Source organism: Poromitra crassiceps (genome assembly GCF_964638095.1).
Source record: "Poromitra crassiceps genome assembly, chromosome: 11".
Taxonomy (NCBI): domain Eukaryota; kingdom Metazoa; phylum Chordata; class Actinopteri; order Beryciformes; family Melamphaidae; genus Poromitra; species Poromitra crassiceps.
In genome coordinates this window covers 18,980,378-19,006,097 of record NC_139643.1, presented here as the reverse complement: position 1 = coordinate 19,006,097, position 25,720 = coordinate 18,980,378, and the positions used below count along the sequence as shown (strand labels likewise).

The 25,720-nt window shown below is 43.1% G+C and overlaps 1 long non-coding RNA gene across 3 annotated transcripts; it reads right to left on the bottom strand.

Moving 5' to 3' along the window:
* Positions 1–1,017: 1,017 nt before the first annotated feature.
* On the bottom strand, positions 1,018–8,487 carry LOC310785410. Of its 3 annotated transcripts, none has more exons than XR_014553169.1 (5): positions 8,361–8,487; positions 7,810–7,943; positions 7,302–7,408; positions 4,539–4,650; positions 1,018–1,198 (listed from the first exon to the last, which is right to left on the bottom strand). It is a non-coding gene; the product is annotated as an uncharacterized lncRNA (long non-coding RNA). The 3 variants fall into 3 exon arrangements; XR_014553170.1 differs by having other exon boundaries at positions 4,602–4,650; XR_014553171.1 differs by lacking the exon at positions 4,539–4,650.
* Positions 8,488–25,720: the final 17,233 nt, after the last annotated feature.

Here is a 25,720-nt window from a genome sequence, read left to right as displayed (position 1 = left end):
TTATTGTCCATACTGTCACTCAGACCCAGTTGTCCGGGTTTCCGCAAAAGCATCCCTCAGTATTTTATCGATCTCTGCTCCAGATACATCCACCACATTTAAGAACCTCTTAGCAGCGTCAAGCACCATCTCAATCCTCTCCGTCTTCCCACTCAAATTAGCAGCACAGTTTATAACCATGGCTATGAAAGCCAGGAATTGCTTCTTTTCCATGCAAATGACATTACTCTGGTTAGTTTGTCCCTTTTCCCTCTCCGGTTGTTTTTGCTCTGATTCTTTCTTTCTCTCCTCTGACATCTTAACTGCCTCTGCATATGATATTCCATTTTCCTCTCTAATCTTGCTCACTATTCTTTGCTCAACTCTTTTAGGGCACTGTGCTGACCCCACATGATGATTTCCGCCACAATGCAAGCACTTCACCTCATCTTTTCCTTTTCCTACCATACACCTTTTTCCATCACAATACTTGTCCCCACACCTCCCACAAATCGAACGTCCGCCACATAACCGGGGTGAAATTGGTTTTATATTCGATATTCGCCTGTTTTACCTCCAGGAGGCTTTGTGTTGTCGGGGAGGACGAAGACCCCCGTCTTCTCCTCATCCTGCGGGCTGCCTCCTCCGGCCAGGGGGAGTGTGTCTACGTCCGTCTCCGTGTCGGTGGATGTGGAGGGCACCAGCGTGATGCCTTGAGGGTTCATGTCATGGAACCAGGCCATGATGTTGCCCAGCAGGTTAGCGTTGGCCGCCGCCGCCGAGGACGGGTCGCGGCTGTCGCATGCGGTCCAGTCTGTGGTGTCGCTGGAGGACGAGAAGAGGCCCGTGGATGAGTTGCTGCCGCCCGGGGCCACCGGGATGGGCACGGAGCCGCCGTAGCTCCGCCGGTGACTCTCCGAGTGCCGAGACGCCACGGAGACACTGGCCGAGTACTGGCTGTTGATGTTGCCCAGCCTGGCCAGGTTATCTCCCAGCTCCAGCAGCTCTGAGCTGCTCAGCGAAGCTCTGGGGAGGACCTCCACTCCACGCCTGGAGCGCTCCGCTCCAGCCGGGAGGGCAGCGAGGTGCCGATGGCGCCGAGCGACGCTTCGTTGGCGAGGAACTGGTGGCTGGCCCCGCCCGCCATCGCAGAGTCCTGGAGTGACAGCTGGATGGCCAGGAGAATGTTAGGGTCATCGTCATCTAAAGAACCAAGAGCCTGGAACACGACAGAAAAAACCTGTTTAGCATTTATGCAACCAGGTGAAAAACAATCAAAACATCTGGAAGACTGACCGCAAAGGCGAGACCCTTTTACTTGATTATCATAGTTGTCATCGTCGTCGTGCTTAGAATTGCACCAGTTTGACAACTATAGTGTCACTACTTTTTCAACCATTTTTTGTAAGGGAGGATGCCCATGGAAATGGCACTGAAAGAAACTAGGAAAGTACCTGTGCCCACACACCTAACACCCACATTCAGAGGAATCCTGTTAAGTGAGAAATGAAATGCAGACGTTGCATAAAATAGCCACAGCTATGGCAACGTTTCACAGATGTTGCTCTTAAAAGCGGATTATACTCCATTAGCCCTTCTCCTAATGTCTCCCGCGGGTGGGGCTTGAGCAGAGCACACACACGCAGACACACTGACAAACATACATTTGCATAATGTCCCAAGATGCATTGTGGCATTCATAAGTTGACAAGGAAGCAACCAGATGAAGCTAAATAAGTGGTAGCTGTATTTAAGAGTATTGTTAACTGGTGAGATGATGCAATGCATGTACCTGCACCTCATTAAGGCAGTGTGTTCAGTTCACTTCAGTGTGCCCCACATTTTAGTTCAGCTTGACCATGTTGCCGTTTAAACCTCCTTAGTTCGTCCTGTGTGTTCCAGTTTGTGACATTCGTTCTAGGATTGAGTCCATGCTGTAAAGTAAGTGTCTGTTGTTGTTTTTATGTTAAATCTTGCCAGTTTCACCGTGTGTCTACGTGTGCTCAGCATGAGGAGAGATATTTCCGTTGCAATTGTCACAATGCTTATCTGGTAGCTAATTGACTGGAGTATTCAGTTTATTGTGATCTGTGCTTAAGTTGAAGTGTTTATTTCTGCTGCTGTAATTGTTAAGTAGATAGCATTCCTATGTATGGGGGGAATGTGTGCTCAACTCCATTGTGTGCGGACGCCATTAGCAGTACCTTGTTTGGCCACAGGGCGTCGACATTGCCCTCCGTGATCTTATTAACCATACATAAGGTTAAATTGGTTTATTTCTGTTAAGAGTCGACTATAGTAACTTACTCGGCTGTATGCAGCTTTATGTTATGGTGAAAGGAGCATTACAATGCTTATTGTTATATTTTATGTTTACTGTAAATGGGTCTTGGTTTAATTTCGTAATATGGGGAAATATATAGCTTTAATTTCACTGTATTTTATATTCTGTAGCCCTGAAGATCTAAGTGCCTAATTGTGGTTTATTTGTGTTATTTCAGACTAATGATAATACTACATGTCACAACAATAAATACTGGATCGCAGTACTGTTCAACCAAGAAGTTATGTCTCCTCATCGTCATTCTGTGTCCTGACCGACACCCCATCCTGTTCACTGCTAAAACCTGAAAGAGCTAGCCCTACCTAATTAGCTCAGTAACAGTAGATAATAATGATATTTATTTTTACCACACCGTGCAATTGTGGAATATTTCAATGTTGGCCAAAATAAAAAAATACAATTTGACTATATGAATTAACACCTTGGTCCCTATCGTTGCATCGGCGCTGTTTCTAGGCCGAACGCCTGGCGCAGCTCAAATCAGTGGGCGTGGACAAGCGCACTTGATATCGTCGTGCTGGCGCTAGACGCAGCCTCAACCATTACAACCACGCCTTTTAAGCGTAAAATTATGCACCGTCATGCTCATTGGATAACTGCAATAAACGAATTGCACGCTTGCCTTTTTAGCTCCAATTCCAGTGATCCCGCAAAACCAGACGAAAGCCAAACGCTCTGCCCCCCCCCCCTCCCTTCATCCAGTCTGTCTGTCTGCATTATAGGCTATTATTCCATATTATTATGCTTCTCAAACCAATCTAACTGCAGTTTCAATACTGCAAGCATGTAAATACGCTACACTATAGCAAGATCAAAGTGAAAATAATGTTCTAAAGGCATCAGCTACAAAAATATAGCCTATCCCTATATGATGAGATTAATTTTATATTGGTGAAAGTTTGTTCAGAACGATATCGTTTTCTCTCCCCTGCTGCAGGTAGAATGATGCACATAAATATACCCTACATTATGTAAAGTCATTGCATAAATGTGTTTTTATTGTAAAACTAAATGTGAAGTTGGGCCAAGTTATTGGAGCGGACATCACAGTATAGCACATGCGCGTTCTGAAGCGCGTTCCGCTGACACTTATCTAAATGACGTTAAATCGACAAAGGATATATATAGGCCCAGGAGGACATATATGTTTCACTTAGGGTGGTGTTTTAATTTCGATGATTTATTTGGTCCAATATTGAAATGTTCTACAATTGCAGGCTGTGTTACCATTACACATTATTTTAGATCGACCTTTTATATCTATTTCGCCTCATTTGGTTGCTATTTAGTAGCGAAATGTAGTACCCAATTGCATGCTGGGGCATTCACAGGCAGTCAGAGAGAGACAGTCGTATTGTGCCTGTCAGACTGCCTGCAGCCTCAAAGCGGTACGGACGGAGTTGTTTTACCCAGGCTGGAAGCGTTGTCACACAGGCTTGTGACAGTAACTCAACGCGGAAGGATTTATTTCACAATAAACTGGTAAACGCACACCAATGCCTGCTCCTGTCAGTAGGAGAGAGGGAGAGAGTGACACAGAAAAGGGTGACAGAGGAGAGAGGGGAGGGACTGGCCCACTGAATAGGCCTGCTTTTCAAAGGCGCAAGGCGCTAAATTAACGGCAGGTCGGAAGATAGGAGTACGCCGGTATTTAGCGCCGACACGCCCACTTTGGCCCATTCTGGGACTGCGCCACGCCCATTCGGCCTAAAGCGCATTTGGCAGCCTAAAGCCATATTGATATCGTCCCAAAACAGGCGCAAGGCACGTTTTTTTGCGTTTAAGGCCCGTTTTAGCGCCGAAGGCCTGTGGGAGAATAGGGCCCCTTAAGTCTAAAGCACATTTTTAGAAGGGGGGTATATATATATCTCACAACTAGAACGAGTTGTAAGCATGACTGGGAACTTTGGAGACCATGTTGTGGCAAGCTTGTGCATAATATTTTAGATCCCTTCGCGTGCAGCAGGCAGATTGGCTCGGGCCTGCGCTGCGCTGGCCAAAAATGTTCTAAGTTTCCTTTTTGTAAAACAAACCAAGGTGAGAAAGCACTGGCGGGCGAGCGTTTAATACATTTTTCAAAGGAAATCATTTAAAATATTGTTATGGTGCAGCATCTCTTATCATCAGTAAATTAAAAACCATTCTTCAACAAACATCGAGTTCATGAAAGGTTAAACACTGGTGGTGAGATGTGGTGAAAAATGCAGTGAAATACCTAAGGTGCTCTCGCTAGGGTCATCAGGGTCAGGAGTGTTGCTACGCAGACTCGACATGTCACCTCGCCTCCTTTGCCTGTGTCTCCGCCTGTACTGGAACTCTGCATACTCCTTTAAGCAACAACAAAACACCAAATTAAAAACAGAATTCACCAAAAACACTGATAATGGCAACTTCATAATCCTTCAATGTTGTTTTCATTGCAACAGATGGTCTTATGTCCCTTTTATTCACATTGCATAGACTTTTTTTTTCTCAGGTTCAAATCTGAGTCTTGCCAAAAATGCATCAATGTGACTTGTGCTAGCTAGCTAGAATTACGGTATATATACATATATACCATATATATATATATATCGTAATTCTTCCAATAAGCGCCTGTATTCTAATTGCCGCCAGTCTTCCATTTCCCGCCGGGGGTCCAAGTTGATTTAGCATAATACGCAGACTTGAATATGTGCGCACACACACACACACACAGAATTCTAATCCAACCTATGTGTTCCACTTCCGCATAACGTAATTTTGTAATCATCTTTCGTCTACGTAATAATTTTTAGACTTTCCAAAAAGAACCCTTTCAAGCAAAAAAACAAACTGTTTTAAAGTTTCAATATTTTTTCAGATGACAACGTAACATTCCAAATATGTGACCAGTTTATCAGAATAACGGCTATTTGGAAATATTTAACGAGCAGCGAGGACAGAGCGCTGGCTGTGTGACCAGTCGGACTAGCTAGTATCTGTCAACCTACTGTAAGCTACAGTAGAAAACACTGTCCACCCAAAGTACTCCGATTCATAATTACTTTCCATATCACTTAGATGCAGACGCCTGAGTTTGCACAAATGCATCTCTCAGTATTTTATCTATCTCTGCTCCAGATACATCAACCACATCCAGAAATCTCTTTGCAGCGTCAACCACCATTTCAGTCCTCTCCGTCTTCCCAGTCATACTAGCAGCACAGTTTAACACCATGGCAATGAATGCCAGGAATCGTTTCTTGTCCATACAGATAACATTACTGTGACTTGCTGGTGGTGGACGGGTTAGAGGGAGGACAGCAGGTGTTCACTCTCCCCTCCCTCCTCTGCCATCTATCTCCCCGCCTCCTTCCTCTCACCCTGTTCTCAATCTACCATCTCTGCAGGGATTGAGCCTGCAGAGGAGAGGTCCTCCGCCTTAACCCCTATGGCCTGTGTAACTTACAATGGATCTCTAGGCAGTTTTGTTATGGCTTTCCCCAACAAATGACGCGAAAAGGGTTTATTGTCCTTAACATGTTCACTGCCGTGGACGAGATATCTCGTCAAGCAGAAACCAACGGTTGACTGCCAATGACGAGATATCTCGTCCAAATTTTTTTTTTTTTTTTTTGACGGTGGGACGTCGATCAACCCCTTTTACATCTCCTATTAAAATATGGGAGGTATTGAATGTGTATAATCTATTTTACCGACCCACTAAGTGGCGACAGTGCTCTCCAGACGAGAGAAAGCCAAGCAAAAACAACCGCGTGAGGAAGCCATTCTCATGAAAATGGATTGGCGAAAACGCTTTCGCTTTCGCTTTCGCGCAGGGAGCTGGCGGTGGGGGATTGCAAATTTGCATAATAGATTATGGGTGCAACACACTTTGAAACACGCAGCATAAATAAGACCAGAATCGCAAAAGCTTCATCAAAGCTCTCAACCGAAACCCCAAGAAACGAGCGAGCCCATCCAGACTCGCCCAAAGAGCGGCCGCCAGCAGACAGGCAGCAGCAGCAGCAGCAGCAGAAACTCGCTTGTGACACGCCCGCTGCAGAGCCAGGGAGGCAGGAGGAGAACACACACGGAGGGAGGAGTTTGAAGGAGAGGGGGGTTTCCTGCTGTTATGGAGGAAATTACTGTTCAAAACTATTGTTTAGATGTCTGACGTCTTACTGATGCCAAAAATGAATGGTTAAAGTGACTGTTCTATCGAATTTCACAAAAAGCCATTTATCTCAGCTTAAATTTTCAGACGCTGAAACCATGCTGTATTCAAGTGCTAATGCCTACATAACTACTAACTCTACAAACTAACTCTTTTAGACAGAGAAAGCACACATTCTATTAGTTCTTTTGAGATATTTTGTGTTCACAAAATCTTAGCAGAAAATAATCCTCGGCTGTTGAAAGATGAGCCAGAATCCTCAAAAAAAAAACTTGGCAGAAGCTACCTACAGTAAAAAAATAACGGCTGGCAGTGAATTTGTTAATAAATTAAACAGATCACTATTCAAAACTTCCCCACTTGTCCCCTTCAACACAACTATTATTACATTGACTTTCCCATACGTCAAACTTAATCATTTATAATGACTCCAAGTAGTTTAACCCCTCAAAAAGTGGTTTTACAGATTTTCACAATTGTTTAAACACATTAGACAAAATGTGCACAACCTGAAACTGAACATGCAAAGGCATAATTCTACTGATAAAGCATTCATAGTGTTTTCCATTCTGCACACCAGTGTTCAATGGGTGCTTAGAAATGTCTACTCATATGATGTGTTTGTCATTTGAAAAGAAAATACCATTTAGTGAACAGTTAACACGGTTTTGAGGGCAAAGTGTGCTTTTGCAAGAGAAGTGTAGGATTTTGCATTTTGTGTGTGAGTTTTGAGATTTGTGTTTCGGGTTTTGAGAAAGTGAGGTAGTCTATCAGGAAATGTGTTTAAGCAATTGTGAAAAACTGTAATCAATTAACACCCCCCCCCCCTCCCCACTCAACCACACTTGGCATGTTCCACTGCTCCCCGTCTACAAGTGAGGTTGGACCATGGGTTGGACCCATCTGCCTCCGTTTCGCCTCCTCAGTCCAGACCAGGAAACTGAGAACTGAGAAGAGGTGAGAAAACACACGTTTTGCACAATGTTTCCCAATAAAGTCATGAGCTAATAAAATGTCTCTGTGTTGTTATTTAAATAGTTGATGATAATGAGTTGATAGTTGATGATAATGTATGAATGCTACTCTTGAAGATGACAATTTTGACATTTTATCATTGTGTACGCTATTTGCATGGCGGTCAGGACTATCACTGGAACATGTCAAATCTGGCTTGATGAAGCACTAAGGGGGAGTAAAAGGATCAAAGGATTTGATTGACATACAGCCACTGGACAGCAGGCTTTGAAGTTTGCTATTTCAGCTATGAATTGCAGTACCTCTATAAATAGCAGAGCATGTGATGGCATTCTACCAGCGGCTCAAAGTGGTGGAAGCGGAGTCGTCTTACCAGGATGAAAACAGCCAGGATGACGATGACCGCGGTGGTGATGGTGGCCAGAGGGAGGCGCACACACGGGCGCTTCACCACCTTGATTACTGCAGACACAGCTGGCAGCTCGACAGCTTCTCTGGAAACAGCCGCTGTGATCGGGAAGGAAGGGAGAGGAAAGATGAGGGATGGATTCAAACAGGTACGAGGAGCGGAGCGCGTGACGTTTATAGACCGAATCACCGTTCAATCAATCGTTGTGCCAACGACAGTCACTTCCAGTTAGACAACTGCCGATTGATTTGAATTGCTTGAATTGAAATCGGCAAAGCTGTTTATTGTTTATCTCCGTTGTCATTTTCAGCCGTAACTGTAACCTTTAAAGATATATACCATAGTTGAACAGGGTGGTCCGACCTATCCAAACCGACGTTATAAAGTGTTGTTATTAATGAGATATAAAAGCATCCCACGTGCATTTGAGCCTTAATAATTTGTTAATAGTTTGTTCCTTGCCCCCCGTTTGGGCCGCTCCATTAAATTGTATGTATATGATGCATTAAACAAACTTGTGGTTCAGTCTATACAGTCATCCGTCTCGCACGAGTAGCCCAGCTTCCTCAGCACCACTGACGTCTCCTCGGCCACCTGGGAGGGAGGGGGGCAGACAGGAACACCTGGGAGGGAGGGAGGGGGGCAGACAGGAACACCTGGGAGGGAGGGGGGCAAACAGGAACACCTGGGAGGGAGGGGGCAGACAGGAACACACAGACGGCAACGCTAGTCAAAACATCAACACATTGAAGCTTCTGTGGCCCCACCTGGGGTGGAAGGACTAGGGCTGGATATCGACCAAAATAACCCAGTAGTACTGGTACCAAATATGATCTAAACATCTCCAGTCATATGATACCTGCATTCCATAATTTTTTTGTAAACTGATCTAGAAAAAAATCGTATTTGTATGGTTTTGCTCACAGCCAATTACAGTGAGCGTTCAATTTAATGCGGCGTGTGATTGGCCCTCTACCGCAGCAGCTGCCACAACCCATACAGTCTTGTGGTGGTGAAATTGAGTGTGGTGTATGTGATGGAGTTAAGGTTAAGTTTATTGCATATGGACATCACAGAGCATTGGAGATGCAACATACATGTATGCACATGTAACACCTACTACGATAATTGAGAAACAATACTATCACTTATAGAAATAGAATGGACCAGAAGGTTCTGGGTTCGGCTACTGGAGCACAGTGAATGTTTAAATGAGACTCAGAGATCAAGAATTAAATGTGTAATATGCCGGCTTCTTTAGTATTGGAAGAATAAAGAATGAACAATGGTTGGTACCAAAAACAACAATAAGACAATGACAAAAATATCACAGCGTGTTGATATCAGAATAGTGATCACTTTTGAGTTGAATCTTTTTCCCAGTTATTCAATCTCGGGTGCACCCTTTAACCCGAATTATCAGTTTCAACCTTTAAATTCAGTTCAATTCAATTCAATTCAGATCAATCAAATCAATACATTTCAAAACTAGAACGACCGCAACGCGGACTTATGCCTCCGCCATTAGTTCATTCTTGAGTCCAAGTGGATGTTGGAGCCAAATAGGAAGAAATTGCATCAAGGCGTTTCTGTGCAGAATTGGATATTTGAGCCAAATGTGAAGAAATTTAGTCAATGTGTTACTGAGATATGGCGTTACCGAGCTTGAAAATGGCATTTGTTAGGTCACTGTGACCTTGACCTTTGACCTTTGATAACCAAAATGGAATCAGTTCATCCTTGAGCCTAAGTGAATGTTTAAGGCGAATCTGATGAAATTCCGTCCAGGCGTTCCTCAGATATCGCATTAACAAGCTTGAAAATGGCGTTTGAGAGGTCAGTGACCTTGACCTTTGACCTTTGACCACCAAAATCTAAACAGATCATCCTTGAGCCTAAGTGAATGTTTAAGGTGAATCTGATGAAATTCCGTCCAGGCATTCCTCAGATATCGCGTTAACAAGCTTGAAAATGACGTTCGAGAGGTCACAGTGACCTTGACCTTTGACCTTTGACCACCAAAATCAAATCAGATCATCCTTGAGCCTAAGTGAATGTTTAAGGCGAATCTGATGAAATCCCGTCCAGGCGTTCCTCAGATATCGCGTTAACAAGCTTGAAAATGGCGTTCGAGAGGTCACAGTGACCTTGACCTTTGACCTTTGACCACCAAAATCTAATCAGATCATCCTTGAGCCTAAGTGAATGTTTAAGGCGAATCTGATGAAATTCCGTCCAGGCGTTCCTCAGATATCGCGTTAACAAGCTTGAAAATGGCGTTCGAGAGGTCACAGTGACCTTGACCTTTGACCACCAAAATCTAATCAGATCATCCTTGAGCCTAAGTGAATGTTTAAGGTGAATCTGATGAAATTCCGTCCAGGCGTTCCTCAGATATCGCGTTAACAAGCTTGAAAATGGCGTTCGAGAGGTCACAGTGACCTTGACCTTTGACCTTTGACCACCAAAATCTAATCAGATCATCCTTGAGCCTAAGTGAATGTTTAAGGCGAATCTGATGAAATTCCGTCCAGGCGTTCCTCAGATATCGCGTTAACAAGCTTGAAAATGGCGTTCGAGAGGTCATAGTGACCTTGACCTTTGACCTTTGACCACCAAAATCTAATCAGATCATCCTTGAGCCTAAGTGAATGTTTAAGGCGAATCTGATGAAATTCCGTCAAGGCGTTCCTCAGATATGGCGTTAACAAACATCCGTACGGACGGACGGACGGACATCCGTACGGACGGCCGTACGTACGTACGTACGGACGGACAACCCGGATCCATAATGCCTTCGGCCTGGCTTCGCCGGCGGAGGCATAACTAATAAAATAAATACCAAAACGACCCCTCTTCTGCAGTAGTGTATACTGCCACTCCACTAACTAATTCACAGTTCCAGGGAAGGGAAGAGGTAAGCCCGTACGATCCAGTCCAAAACGAAAAGAAAACGCGTCGAGAGGTAAGTGTGAGTTCAAAGTCCAGGGGAAAGGGGTGTGTGTGTATCCGGGGGAGATGATTGTGAAAGGGGGAAATGTGAATGAGTAGCCTGAGTGTGGGGTGTTTGCAGCAATCGGCCTCCCACACCGCAGAGTGCAGCAGGACCTGTTCAGTGATCACGACACGGGATGGGGGGTATCCTGGGATAATGGTCCTCGCTCTAGATCCAGGTGGGAAGGCTCGCCATCAAGGTCACGAAGAGATCGATTTAAGAAGAACAAACAAAAAAACCTGACCTGTCAGGGTCAGAGAGGTATCATGAGTATCAATGTACTGTATCTACTGTCTGTTCTACAGCATCATATCTACTCTCTGTTCTATAATACATGTAGTTTTCATCATGTAATTTGCATTACCATGAAGCGTAAAATAAAAGGAAACAATTATGCAATACTGTGTCTGGTTCACATTTGTTGTACATCACATCATATTGCATTTGTAATAAACATTACATCTCTAAACAAGTTATCTGTACCTAAGGTGCAGTAACAGTGTTTTACATAAAGTGCAAAATAAATTGAAATATATCATTGTAAAATAATTCACTCCTCTTTGTAACAAAATAGCTATACAAACAACCAATCATTCAACAAGTGCACACACTTTAAGGCAATAAAGTAGAAAATAAATGACAATCATTTTTGTAAAAGTGCATGTTCTCACCGATTCCGTGAGCAGGCTGGACGCAAAACAGTGTTTGGGGCGCCCAGTAAGGCCACAGGGTTTATACATATATATATATATAAGACCAACGGAATTTCAATGTGTTGTTACTGTGCAAACTGCAGCAGTTAAAACAGCATTTACTCTTAAATTAACTGAAATGAAATAAAATAGTTTGGGATTGAGTGAGTTACCTTGCGTTTAGAACGGGTTGTGACGGAATGTGCTGGAAACGTTCCGACGTGCTCAAAGCTATCTCACGCCGCTAATTCACATGGACAGCCAATGTACTGTAGCTTCCACAGCTAATTCACAAACAGCTAGCAGCCAGGCCCGTAGCTACCATTGAGGACACTGAGGTCATGACCTCGGTATTTAAAAAAAATATATATATATATATATATATATATTTTTTTTTTTAGAAAAATAGCCCCGGCCCCCAGATCTATTCATCTGTCATTGATATTTTAATGTGACAGTTGATCAGAAATGCAACAATTTGCTTCCTCTCTGTATGCTATAGATGGTAAATCATCTCTTAGTCCTCTGTGACAGTATTTTCCTGTGTGTACCCTCTAACACATACCCGCCACACAGGGGGGCTGTATGTTGCCCATGTGTGCTTTATAGTAACGTTCAGTCAGAACTCATTTATAATTAAGCCCATAGTTAATGAACTAATCATGTACAAAACACACACACAGTCACATATTTTATATACTGTATATGTTGTAAGCCTAATTTTTGCCATCACAGCTGCTTTTTACATATATGGGATAATACAGGCTAATATACAAAGTGTCCCAAGCTCTGAGTCATTATAAACTCAATTAGCTACAGAAGCTAATGTTCACATTCAGTCCTTGTATATTTCTCTCATGTGTTCATCATTCCTTTCCTCCTCTGTGTGTGTGTGATTGAGAAATGAGATGCAGGTGGTGTTCATCCTAATTGGCCTGGTCAGGTGTCAGATTGCTGCTGGCTGATTGGCTGGTGGAGAGCATTTAAGCCAGCTGATGCCATCCTGTCGTCCCTTGCTCTCCTCATTCCCAACGATGATGGCTGCTGTGCTGACTGCTGTGTTCTGTCAGGTAGGAACTGTGTGTAGACCTACTTTAGTAGTTCTGCAGAACTTTATTAAGATGTGTCTTTATCTTGGTAGACCTGTGCAGTCTAAACTGTAAATAGTTACCTTCCAGATCTACACTTTTGTACACTGTAAATAACACTTACCCAAGTAGCAGAAAGTAGGGGGAAAGCCCTTTAGTTTTTTGTAACATTTTCTGATGTTTATTTTGTAGGAGCTTATAGGTAAGAGCTGTGTCTCTTATTTAATCCATCATTTTCTTTTCTTAGGTAAATTTAAGGTTGGGGATTACCGTAAATTCCGGACTATAAGCCGCGGCTTTTTTCCCGTTTTTTGGCCCCTGCGGCTTATATAACGGTGCGTCTTATCTATGGATTTTTTCAGAAAAAAAAAAAAAAAAAAAAAAAAATCTCTCTTTTTTAGCACTCTTTCTAACTATAAATCCACTTCTGTTTTAATTTCCTCTCTTGCCCTCTTTTCACCACACCGCGGACACTGTGTGCACTGTAAAAATAAACAACGGTGGTGTTGTGTTATGTTGTTTTGTTGAAATGTTGTAATACGGTAAATGGGAGCTTCCTCAAACAGCCATCTCTTCCCGACAATCCCCTCTGTGCGTGACCACTTACATATGGTAATTACGGTAAGCAAACGGCCACTCGGGCAACAACTCCCTCCCCCGACTACCAGGAGAAAATCACAAACTTCGGCGAATTCACACAAAGGAAGATCAAGGAATATTCACAACAAGACGAGCAGTAGAAGCAACACTCTCACTTACCATGGGGAAGGTACGCAGAAATTCACACGAGGCAGCTTTCAAGTTGAAAGCAGTCAATCTCGCATTAAAAGAGAGCAGCCGCCGATCAAACAGAGCAGCCGCGCGTAACCTGGGCAAAAGGGACTGTCCGTCCGGGGGAGAACTACTGAACAACTCCCTCCCGACTATCAGGAGAAAATCACAAACTTCGGCGAATTCACACAAAGGAAGATCACGGAATATTATAGGAGTGTGAAAACATCCACAATTACCAACGGGTTCCAAAACGCTGGACTGCTGCGGGATGAAGAGGATGACGCCACGGGGACTGCCCCCTAGTCCGATACCTCACGAGTCCGATACCTCACGAGTCCGACACCTCATGGTTTTGGGTTAGGGTCTGGGGGAGGTTAGGTTTAGGCGTCGGGGTGGGAGAGGTTAGGTTTTGGGTTAGGGTCTGGGGGATGTTAGGTTTAGGCGTGGGGGTGGGAGAGGTTAGGTTTTGGGTTAGGGTCTGGGGGAAGTTAGCCTCTTTTTTCGGACTCGTGAGGTGTCGGACTCGTGAGGTATCGGACTCGTGCCATGGCACCTGAAGGAGAGAGGAGAGTGGTTGACGAAGCCACCCTGAACCTGTTCGTTTCCGACACTGAAGATGAGGACTTTGGTGGTTTCAGTACGCAGGAAGAAGAGGAAGACGAGGATTAGTGACTTGACTTCTCTGGTTACAGGTTTGCTGCACATATACGGTAGCCTATTGTTGTGTGATTTTGTCTGGGGATTAGTGACCTGACTTTTGTTTTGTTTTGTTGAAATGTTAATAAATGGGAGCTTCCCCAAACAGCGATCTCTTTCCCGACATTCCTCTCTGTGCACGAACCCTTTCATATGGTAATTAAACATCAAAACACCCGCGGCTTATAGTCCGGTGCGGCTTATAGAAGAAAAAAATAGTCAATTTTGGTCCCGCGGCTTATACACCGGTGCGTCTTATAGTCCGGAATTTACGGTAGTTTGATTGGTTAGTTGTGTTGGGGCCATGCTGTGCTCTGAAACTAAACCTGCTACTTGTGAACTTGTGATGGTGGTTTGGCTGATCATCCTTGGGAGTGGGAAGAGTGGGGGCACTTTTGTGTTGCGGTCCCATTCCCTGAGGCCGGTTCCTAACATAATTGGGTGCTCGTCTGCTTTTCTCATTCGTCAGCACGTCGTGAGTGTGTGTGTATATTTTATGTTTGTCTGGTGGGCAGTCTTTGTGCAGGTGGTAAATGGTGTTAGTCAAGGTGGCTTTGCATGGAGCTGAGGAAGCTCATGGTGGTAAAGCTGGTGGAGATGTTTGTTGGAGGAGGAGCCGGTCAGAGGGGACCAGTAAGACTGAGGAGGGGCGTGACAAGGCAGGGCCGTCAGTAGCACAGTTTCTCCTCTTTCTGTGTAGACTATGCTACCCTACAAGAGTCTCCGTACATAGACTTGTAAAACAAAAAAGTTCCTTTTCATGTATTCCTTCACTGTGTGAGGTTTGATTGTGATAGGCTTCATTTTTTCCTTTACTCCTATGCGGGTATATTTTGGGTAGCCTATATTCGATTAGTGTATAGCTCATTTGCATATTCAAATTCATTTTCAAAGAAACTTGTAATACAAAAAATGTTACTTTTCATGGATACTTTTATTGTATAAATTTTTATTTTGATAGGAGTAAAGGAAAAAAATAGCCCCATTGGGGTGTATTGTTGTCTGGCCTTACTGGCACACATCTTGGATTGATGAGAATTAAACATATTTCCTCAACTAGGATTTCTTAGGACTTTTAGTATGTTGTTCTGGACACCTCATAGAAATGATCTAAGCTGCAAAAAATTATTTTACAATTAGTTTGTCGTAAAACGCTACTTTGCCTGGACTACCATGCTACATCCTTCCACCAAGTTTCATGAAAATCGGCCCAGTAGTTTTGCCCTAATCCTCCTGCTAACAGACAAACGGTCAGACAAACGGCACCGAAAACATCACCTCCTTTGTGGAGACAATGCCAATTTTGACAATGTTCCACTACTGGGATTTTCAGTATGTTAAATTGGAAGGTTTCAAGAGCTGAATACAACAACAATCATTTCTGTTGCAATTAGTTTAAGGTTGGGTCATTTTTTCTCACAGATTCCTTTGACCAGGGGTGCCCAACCTTTTTTGACCCAAGATCTACTTTTCAAGTAGCCAGCCTCCCGAGATCTACCAGTCCAGTTTCAACATCGCAAACGCACACACATCGTTTCCAGCCTGCAGTAACTAACCTCACAACACTTTCTCGTTGTCCCACAACCACTTGACATTAGGGCTGTGAATCTTCACTGGCCTCACGATTCGATTTGATTACGATTCAGAGGGCTACGATTCCATTCGATTACGATTATCGATGCATGATTTATTTTTTCTCACTTTCTTTTTTCTCACTGTGTGGCTACTTTTAAAATAAAAGTGCATTTGGAATTGCATTGTATTATGATCCATAATTAAAATAAACAACTGCATGTACTTCCATTATATTTTATTTGATTATTTATTTATTTATTTTTAAATAATTGATTTTTGACACCCCTCGCGATCGACCTGGGGTCAGTCCGCGGTCGACCAGTAGACCGCGATCGACTGGTTGGGCACCCCTGTCCTAGACCAATCGGCAGATTTGATCACAAACCTCTGGAGAACAACCGAGCCAAATTTCATGCTTGTATCATAATTTGCACGATTCTCTCAAATATTGATATTATCCGCTCCACTAGAGAGCAAAGGCAAAGAGAAGAAAAGAGGTCCACATGTTCAACAAAGTCAGGCTATAATATATATGAATATATATGAATATATGAAACTTCACAAAACCTAACAACGGCCTTCCCGGATAATCAGTCTTAGCTTGGTTATCAACTGGCTCTGTTGACCCAGTATTTAACTTTCCAGCTATGAGCACATTCACATGAAAGAGGCAAGAGTTTCGAACAAATAACCAATCTCATGCAACATAGACAGATCCAGAGCAGGAGATTTATAAGATTAAATTGATTCCCATGGAGAAATTAGGCCATTGCAACAGCATTCAGCTGGGAAAAGAAAAGAAAAATCAGATAAGAACACAAAATTCTTATGAATGGCCATCATTGAGCGACAGTGTTCTTTCCTGTCATAATGCAATATTGTCACATTGAGGCTGTGAGAAGGTTTTGTATTCACAAAGTCACCATGTTGGAAAGGGCTGCAGTGATACGAGTGGTGCACTCTATTCATGACTGTTGGAGATTGCCCAAGAATGAACAGTAGGCCTACATTTCACTATTGTGCTCTGGTCAACTAATCTAAGCTACCTGATACTTGTTAGACGCCCTCAGAGTGGATCAAATGCTTGGGAATTCATAACTGATGTGACCTAAAAATATCATATCTCTGATATAATAAACGATCGCGGAAATCAATGTGGTTCTATGGCCTGTAAACATTGTCGCCCGGCTAGCGTTTTCTACAACCAGTGCTCCATCACATGTTGTCCTTGGCAACGTGTTGCACCTCTCCCCATGAGACGTTCATTTTGTTCAGCTCCTCTGTCAGTCCAGGTGGTTTTGGGCCGTTCAGGTTTTCTTTTGTCTGGTGGTGTCCTAGTGTTTTCTCCAAATCAGATTTTAAAAAATCACACTTATGCTTCAAAAATCATAAAAGTGGTCCTCATTTGTGAAGATTGTCTTGCTGAACACAACGACAACGTTTGCCGTTTCAAAAACTTTTGTTCAGGCATTTAACCCAAATCCCCATACAAAAATCCCATTGACTTTGAGACAAGGGAACCAGAAGTGCTAACATCCAGGTCTGAGGACTCCTGCGGTTCTCTATTTAGAACTATACCTAGTGATAACTAAATTTATACCAGGTGTGGCTCAATCAGCAGCAGAAAAGTCGGTGGACCCGGGGGCCGGACATTTGCCTGAGCTATTATTATCATCAGCGCCACCCCATCTTTCTTTTTTTTAATACATTGCAAAAGTAGCCTCATGGGCCATGTTTAAATTTTTGTTGTAATTATATACACATTATACACATTATACACATTCAAATCAATCCACAGATGAAAAACAGATACAGGATTTGTATCTGCTGATGAAGCCTGTGTGTCATCGAGAAAGGGGGAGAGAGAGAGAGGAGAGAGAGGGGGCAGAGAGACAGATAGAGAGGTGAGAGAGACGAGGAGGAGAACTGGCCCACGGGCCGGTGTGCCTTGATTGGCGCGCCGGATTTGGCCCCTGGGCCGCCAGTTGAATAGGCCTGCTATACGTAGAGGCATTTAAACATCATGTTCCAAGACCCATTTTCACAGCAACTATGTTGAGGTGGTAAAGCAGGAAGTAATGGAGGTGTAAGCAATACCATTAATGATGGTTCCATTCCATTTAGGTGTTCCAGTGCCAGGGTCCTAATTATTGTTATTGGTTACACCTGCTTTCCTTCCTGCTTTACCACCTCAAAACGGTTGCTGTGAAGAGGGCCCATTGCCAGGCATGTAAACACCTTCAGCTCTATCTTCCGACAGGCGCTATCCCCTAATAGCGCTTGCGCGTCTGTTTGCGCGTGCCTTAAGTCAGGGAAGATAGCATTCCGCCTTGCGCCGTCCGCCAGGTGTTCTGCCGAGTTTTGCTCCCCCGCCAATCAGCAAAAAAAAGTATCCCCACCTCACGGGAGCATACTTGTAATCATTTATACAGAAATGTAACAGTTTAAAAGTGATATAACTGTCAGGTGTTGTAAGCGCAAATTAGAGCCGTGCCAAAATCATCTACGCCCCAAAATGCCTGCGCAAATGGGATTTGGGCAGTCTTAACTACCAGAATTATTCACAGGCGTGGCCAGGCAAGGCTGGGCATCACGTCAATCAAAACCAATCAGATTCCCGTCTCGCAATGGTTGTTTGCGCGAGGCATGCAATATGCTGTAATTCTCTCCATGCGTAATAGAGTGTACTCACTCGTGCGAGGACAGAGCTTATTGACAGATCGTCTGTGGTGCCAACGACCCTCCGGCTTAAGGTAAATAGCCTATGTCCATTGTCCAACAAGTTTTCTCAATTCATTTCCCTCTTTGCGATGTGATAAAAGTTTCTCAGTGAGTTATAGTTGATTGCCTCACTGAATTATCTGCTAATACCCAATTTTAGCAGCATAATTAGATGTCTTGGCGTGGCAAGGCTGTGCGTAATGACATATCCAAAAGTAATTACACTTTCCACTGCGCATACCTCTCTGCGCTGGGAGCGCAGCCGTAATCTCCGTGCAGCGCACCCAGTGCAGAGAGGTAGAGGTCCTTTTCAAAGCTCTTAGCGCAAAGTAATTGCGCGCTGCTGACAATAGCATAATGCCATCTATCACTACATGTTAGCGCTGAAACACCTGCTTTGGCTTGTGGCAGCCAATGCCCAGTACAATTATCACAGGCATGCGCTTGTGTCCGCCCCCAATTTGCATTGCGCGGCAAATGCTAAATTAGGCTTTTGGGAAGATAGAGCTCCTTATGTTTACTGGTGTGTGTTTTTTTAAAGATGCAACTGCATCTCATATCCTTGTGTCTCTACGTTTATGGGAGAAGCTCATTGGCTAAATAAAACAGCAAGAAAGATTACACAGAAATATTACACCATTAATTTCCTCAGAGGGGGATTGTAAGTTGGGTGTCAATAATATATATAACATAATGGTTTGGAATTGTTAGGTATATTGTTGTTTGTTGCTTATACTGCTTATGTATGTGTGTATACAGTCCATTGTGTACAGTAGAACATTCACAAGTTATAACTTCCACCTCCAGATTTTATATTTTGAAGATGTCACAGGTTCAATTGTTAATGATCTGATTTGGTTTTGCAGGTACGTGGTCATGTTCACATGTCCACATTCACATTATGGACAAATACATGATGAATGTGCTTTTAAGATCACACGTGGGGATAAGATGTCAAATGCTTATATCATGTGATTCCCCACTGTACCTTAGTGCAATACGGTACTGCCTCTTTGTTATGTTCTATGTGTGCTCACGTTTAAATAATGTCAAATATACCACATGAAAATAAACTCCTACAAATAAAATGATAAATTCTCATCTCACCGTCTCACCCTCGTGTGGGATTTCGAAATGCAGGATGGGCTGAAATTTGGCATGGAGGTCATTTGGAGGTGTGTGTGTGTGTGTGTGTGTGTGTGTGTGTGTGTGTGTGTGTGTGTGTGTGTGTGTGTGTGTGTGTGTGTGTGTGTGTGTGTGTGTGTGTGTGTGTGTGTGTGTGTGCGTGCGTGTGTGATAAAGAAGTTCAAAGAACAATAGCCCCACCTACTTCGCTCACAAATAAAAGGAGGTCCAACATCCTGAATTTGGGCATTCCAGATCATTCACATGAAGCTGATACAACCAAGCCACAAGGTAAGATTTGTCTCCTCTAGGAATTAAATTCCATTATTAATTGGATTTATAGTGTGATTCTTCAAGTTTGTTTCCATTTAAGTCTACAGAGCTCTCCATGAGCCAGGGCACCTTTATCACATCTGTTGTGGACTTCCGAGCACTCTGGACCTTTTCTCTACACTGTCTAGAATTAATTCATTCATTGCACAGATTGCAACACTATAGTTACTTGGCACCTCAGTATTGCCAAAGCCTGATCAATTATGCAGCCAATGTGATCCAAATGCCATGAGCGTAATGCTAGAGTGAGTTCACACTAGTCATGTTAAACAATATTATCTGCATTGCAATTCTGACTTTTTAAATCTCAGATGGAGAAGCTCTTACTTCTGATGGTGATGTTGGCAACATGTTATGCAGCACCTCAAGGTTAGTCAACCATTGTTGTTCAATTCTGTTTACCCAATATATTGATACTACTATTGTGAGTGATTTGGTGCATTTTGTTTGTTCAAACAAATAACTACAAATAAGTCAAAGACATAACAAAATACAAGACCTACAATAGCAGTGACAGGGTCTTGTGGTTGGGCAGACATGCAGACATTTGGGGGGAGATTCTTGTTACAAAGGTGTGAGAGGTAAGCAGATATGTTGTGTTTCTATTATGTATGTTCACCTTTCTGAATATGCGAATAGACGTGGTCAGGGCCGGATTAATAGTACCATGGGCCCCGGGGCTATTCATTTTCTAAGGCCCCCCCCCTGCTGCGGGCGACGCAGCAAAAAAAAGAGTTTTTTGGACGTTTGGATGTTTTTAGCCATATTTAAAGGAATATCTCATTTTAAATTAACATTCAAAGCCATGTGTATGATGTCACAATAAGCACTTTTATTAAAACTAAATCAAGTGCAAAGACTGTGTAAAACAGGCAGCTGCATAATACATGTAAATTAAAACTTAAATACCTCATGTTAAATAAAATTGGCACAGGTTTTCCTCTTCTGCTTAACTAAATAGACAGCTGTGCAATAACAATAAAAACAGAACAAAATTAACAACTGACCAAATACCAACTATCAATATTGTGACAATGTTGTAGGGATGACTAGTGCTTTCACATAATAGAAATACTGAGATTTTTTATAAATAATAATCATCAGTAATGTGGAAATAATAGCTAAGAAATAATAAATAAAAAGAATAATAACAGCTAAAACAGTCTGATAAGAAATTACATCACTTTACTGTAATGCAGCCTTTAAAACCAGGAATACTAGACACTTATCACTATATCCAACATCTAAGACCATTTCTAGTCTCATATCACCATTATGCATCCAGTCCTACTTCAGCATTCAGTATGCCAGGGGTCCATCCCCAATTACCTTTCACCAAGGGCCACTGTTATGGCCATTTTGCATTTTCCTATATGTCCATTTCACTTGCCATAATACACAGGTAGGTTGGTTTGAGTGATCTTACGCAGACCCAATAAAGAAACAGATTTTCCAGACAGTGATATGTGGTTTAGTTGGGTGGTTTATTGTAGAGAGTTGGTTTCCAGTTGGTTTTCAGTACAAGTTTCTAATGCTGTTCTTGTCTGTGTGTCTGTCTGTGTGTCTGTCTGTCTGTCTGTCTGTCTGTCTGTCTGCCTGCCTGCCTGCCTGCCTGCCTGCCTGCCTGCCTGTCTGTCTGTCTGTCTGTCTGTCTGGTGAGAACTGTGTGAGCTCCACTTCACCTGTGCCTAATGATCTCCTGTTATCTGTGTTACCCGTGACTGCCACCAAGTGTCCAAAAAGTAATAGTGCAAGATATCTAAACGAAATAATATGACATGCCAACACCAAACTTAAATGGCTGCTACAGCCACATTTTGCTGAGGGCCGAGGGCTGGCGCCGGCGCGAAAAAACCAGATTTAGAGGAATAACTAATTTTAAATTAACAGTTGTGATGTTATTATTCTGTCTTAACCACCAATATTTGATCCTTTTCTCACTGGGTGGGTTAATTTAAGCATAAGTATTTAAGCATATATCAGTAAGTGGCTCGAGATTCTCAAAACTTGTGTTGAGGGTCACACAAGAACAAAAATGCACTCTTGAAGCTAAATAAATCCAAAACCAAACAAGTTAATTATTTACATTTTTACTTCAAACTTCCTCAATGTAGAACAGTAATTTCTTACACATGAGATTACTTTTATTTTTTTAGTCATAAAGATTATTTAAAGATATTCCATATTCCAGACTGAAATGTTATAACAGAAGTGGAGTATTGGCCAGAATGACATGAACATTTGGACACTTATTCAGCGGGTATCTTGCATGTTGCGTTCAGGTGCACTGTAAAAAAATAAAATAAAATAAAATATATACCTCCGAGCCTCGGGCCCCCTAAGACGGCAGGCCCGGGGCTTAGCCTCGGTAAGCCCGTGCTTTAAACCGCGGCTGGACGTGGTCGTTTTATTTAAGTTGAAGGATAACTCTTTTTTTTTTTTATCAAACCAGAGTTTTAGTTTACTAATTTCTGTTGTTATGCAAATAGACATGGTAGTGTGTCTGGATATGTATGTGGGGGGAAGCAGGGGGGATTGCTTAGTTGGGAGAGAGGTTGGGTGAGAGTGAGGGAGGGAGGGGGGAAGCAGGAGGGGTTGCTTAGTTGGGAGAGAGGTTGGGTGGGTGGGAGTGAGGGAGGGAGGGGGGAAGCGGGGGCAGAGAGTGGGGGGAGAGATTGCGTATGCGATACAAAGGGGGACAGAGGTCGGGGGACCAGTATTCAGGGGCGTAGTAGAGGGTAAACGCAGGTAAACACCCCTTTAAATCAGGCAGAGAGTTTACTCACCTATTTTCAGATCACCTATCAATCAATGAGGGAAAACAAGGTAAACTACTCACCTTGGATAGTTTACCCACCTATCTGTTTAGTGTTTACCACTGCACACTAGGGCTGGGTATTGGCAAGAACCTCACGATATGATACGTATCACGATACATGTGTCGCGATACGATTGTATCACGATACATTGCGATACAATACATATTGCGATATATATTGCAATACTCTACATAATTTACTCAAAATTAAAAAAAATAGAGCTACAAATACAACACACTGTGTACCACCCAGGTAGTGTAATAATATGTACATCACTTTATATTGATTACGTAGTGGACACATTTTGTAAAAACTACTGAGTGTTGAGTGTGTTACTGAACGCACTGGAATAAAAAGTATTCTTATTGTGCAAACAAATCGATATGGGAAATATCGATACAGTATCGCAGCAAAAATATCGCGATATACTGTATTGCCGTATCAATTTTATTGCACAGCCCTACTACACCCCTGCCAGTATTCATGCGGACACCCATCCGAGGCCCCCAGACCCTTTTTCTCTTTCATTCAAACACAGAATGTGTGTGTGTGTGTGTGTGTGTGTGTGTGTGTGTGTGTGTGTGTGTGTGTGTGTGTGTGTGTGTGTGTGTGTGTGTGTGTGTGTGTGTGTGTGTGTGTGTGTGTGTGTGTGTGTGTGTGTGTGTGTGTCAAACTCCTGACATCCTCGACATCATTCGTCTCTGTCACAGTCTGCCTCAGGTAATGATATCAGTGAAGAATTGAAGGTCACACATGTATGATTTCAAAACGTTTCTTATTAACCATCTCCAACCGTTGGCCCATCTGTTTAGATTCCTCACAGATGTCGGCATCAACAGACAATATTCACTCTTCTCTATGGCTACTCCATCCCAAGCCAATGCCTTTATGATTTATATTATTGATACAGACGACATGAATGTTAACGTTCGGGACAACTATGCACAGTTCAATGCAGTGTCCTTGGAAATAAACGCCTGGCACTCCATGTGTGTCACCTGGGCCTGTGACACGGGGGTGGCTCAGGTGTGGCTGGACGACAAACCAACCATCATAAAATGGGTCAGCTCTGGACAGCCCATCACCGGGGCTCCCATCACCATCCTCGGACAAGAGCAGGACTCTTACGGCGGGGATTTTGACATCAACGAGTCTTTCATTGGCATGATCTCTGATGTCCACATGTGGGACAATGTGCTCTCGTCCAAGCAGATCAACTCATACATGAATGATGGGATCTTCCCTCCAGGCAATATCTTCAACTGGAGAGCGCTGGAGTTTCAGATCACAGGGGAAATCCTGGTAGAAGAGAAGCAGGAAATAGCCTAGTCAATTAGTCAGCGGTGGTCTCCCTGGTTCCAGCATGCATGTTAGTAGCCTAGATGTTGTGCACTCAGTCATATCTTCCTCTTTCTCTCTATTGTTTATTTGACAGGGACAATGCACAATAAATATATTGCACCAGAAATAGCTATTTGCTCATTTGCATCTGTTGTCCCTGCCTGGGTGGGAGAAGACAAACACAAACATACTTAAAAAAAAACTGCACTCCCAACAACAGAAACACATCAACAGACCAGTGCACAACAACACTATAAAGATACACATAACAGAATAACAGTAGAATTACAGTATATCAATATATTTGTCAAGTTAATCAAAATCATTTAGAATTACTCCTCCATTAAACTTAAAGGAGAGAGCATGTTCTCAGTAGATGAGAGAAGACTTACAGGACTGTCCTTCCCTCAGAGGATTTAAAGCAGGGTCCCTGCTGCCTTGACTGTCAAACCAGTCTGGCTGAATTTTGTGGATTTGTAGGTGTGTAGCCTGAGAACAAGTTGTGGTGTGGTATCTGACCGGCCCCTACCATAATTAGTTATATCTCATAGTTATCTTTTATTCTTAAATGTTAAGTTATGGAGGGAAGGCTAGTTACTGTGTTAACTAACTAGGAACAGAAGGGAGGACAGGTAGACAGTCCGACTCCGTGGGACAGAGGGGGATGAGGGGACATTTAGGATTAGAACAAAGAACTTGATTAGCATCAGGGTGTGGGGAGAGAGGAGGTCACACCTTGACACACCGAAATGCAGGGAAGAGGAGAAGAGCACATATACGAGCAGGACAGCTGTATTGTCTTAAGAGAGAGAGGAGAAGAGAGGGGGCTTTGGGCTCAGGGACTTGAAAGGGTAGAGAAAGGGGGGCTCTGGGGGGAAAGGGTCCTGCAGGAGATAAGCAAATGGTCAGCTTTTGTTAGGGTAGGATCAAAGATGCCAGGATGGGAGCAGAGGTGAGATAAGGGGGAAGTGGAGACAAAGGACACACACACACCAAACAAGCACATACACATTTTTGGGTAGAATTGTGATTGGCTGGAGAGGCTGGAGAGGAGACAGAGTTGTGATAGGCCAGAGCGAGGGGAGGAGTGAAGGACCAAAGGAGGAGTTTGGAAGAGTTAGAGTTTATTTAATTCAAGACGCGGCAAAAGACAGTAGAGAATACTTTGAACTTTTCTTCTCGATAGTTGCTTTCTGGCTATCTTTGTCCTTAGGATGCTGTTTTTTTCTTTCTCAAATAAAACCTGTTTTTGAGACCTGAACATCTGCCTCTCGACGTTTTCTTCTTTTTCTGCATATTTTTTGAAACACTGTCCACACACCACGGCCTTAATAGACGACAGTGGCACAGTAGGATAAATGAGATAAGATCACAGAATGCATATATACAATTTCACTGCATCTGCATCAGCTGACTTCGAATGCATCTAAATTGATGAAGGTTACGTCTGACAGTCCCTGCAGTTTTTCTAATGTTTTTTTGTTTGAAGGTGAGGTTGCTATCAATGGCAACACCCAGATATTTTAACTCGGGGACAACCTCCACCCTCTGTCCTTTCACATACAGTAGATTTCAGGTGGGGGAGTGCCATTACGTCTTATAGAAAAATATATATTAACAGTCTTAGATATACATTCAAAATCAGACAGGAATCATTAAGCCAAGTAGTCCGTTTTTGCATGGCAACTGTCTGTGAGTAGTGATGCAGCTTTTTGT